At 36.6% G+C, this 1,483-nt stretch overlaps 1 pseudogene; it reads right to left on the bottom strand.

Moving 5' to 3' along the window:
- Positions 1–1,102: 1,102 nt before the first annotated feature.
- Positions 1,103–1,220, bottom strand: LOC138693500 (5S ribosomal RNA; annotated as a pseudogene).
- Between the last annotated feature and the right edge of the window lie 263 nt (positions 1,221–1,483).

Genomic DNA, 1,483 nt, shown 5'->3' with positions numbered 1-1,483 from the left:
GCGTGGACTATAAGGACAAAAGATGAAAGCAGACTAACAGCTTGCGAGATGAGATTCATGCGCCGAATAGCTGGCTACACTAAATGGGATCGAAAGAAAAATGAAGATATCCTTCAAGAACTTAATGTGTCATCAATACTGGACTATAACTCCAGATATCAGTTAAACTGGAAGGAACACGTCTCAAGAATGGTTTCATCCAAGATCCCTAAGGCAATAATGAAGTATCGTCGAAGTGGGAAACGGTCACTTGGTCGACCTATGAAAAGATGGCAAGAAAATCGCTTTTTCAGGCCGTAACAGTTCTTTTGGGACTAGTACTTAACAGGATGATGATGATAATGATGATGATGATAACATAACTTTCGGTATTATGCAAAGAAAAATCCACGGAAACTTCATGAGCGGCCCATACATCCACAGAAGGTAACCGTTTGGAGTTCTGTCTCTTTTAAAGGACCATATTTCTTTGAGGATGCTAATTGTCATTGTCAAGAAGTAGTGGTTACATATAAATGACATACTATCTTTTATATTTTCATATAGTAAAAGTTAATTTAATACAATATCTAAAGTTTCATTTCACTATTTAAAATTTTCCCGTTTCTTTGGCCCACTCTGTAGGCCTACTTTATATTTATTTATTTATTTATTTATTTATTTATTTATTTATTTATTTATTTATTTATTTATCAGTGTGTGTGTTTGTTTGCTTTGTTTTATCGTGTCTAGTTTTGTTTTATTCTGGTAGAGTTAAGGCCATGAGGCCTTCTCTTCCACACTACCAGAAGTGAAATACACAATGAAACAATTTGTATAGTGTAGTATGTAAATTTTCTCTTGTGCTGACTCGCGAAGTCTAGTAAATTTTATAGCTCATTGTACAATTATCGCAGGAGTCTGTTGTCCTTTTTTCCCCCTTTTTTCTTTTTTCTGACGTTATCCCAACACTCTCTGGATAGTGCTCTCACTTCAACAGGTACTCATAATATTCTGCTTTCGGATTGGTTCTCTTTGCAATAATCTTTTCCACGACATATTCATCTTTACTTAAAGCCTCGTCATCTTTTCTCTTGACACTCCTTCATAAAAATAAAAGCTTCGCCAACTGCACGTGGTGTTCCCAAGCGGTCACCCATCCAAGTACTGACCACGCCCAATGTTGCTTGATTCGGTGATCGGACGAGAACCGGTATTTTCAACATGTTATGGCCGTTGCCGTAACCTGAAGCTGTTTCAGGTTATTCATTCATTCATTGATTCCTCATACCATGAACTGTGTTTTCCTATGTACAGTAAATACAACATGAGAATTTCAAACTTATTTTTCTTCAGAATGAAGTCACGCTGAAGAGACTTATCTTTCTCAAGATCCACGCTATCGTCTGGTCTTCAAATTTCAAAGCTCAGATCAGGTGGTAATCACCAAAGAGTACTAACGATACTAAGTACATACAACACCAATTCATCAAGCGTTGTCTTG

Source organism: Periplaneta americana, chromosome 17, assembly GCF_040183065.1.
Source record: "Periplaneta americana isolate PAMFEO1 chromosome 17, P.americana_PAMFEO1_priV1, whole genome shotgun sequence".
Taxonomy (NCBI): domain Eukaryota; kingdom Metazoa; phylum Arthropoda; class Insecta; order Blattodea; family Blattidae; genus Periplaneta; species Periplaneta americana.
The sequence above is the reverse complement of the archived record's forward strand: the minus strand, read 5'-3'. Positions and strand labels throughout refer to the sequence as shown.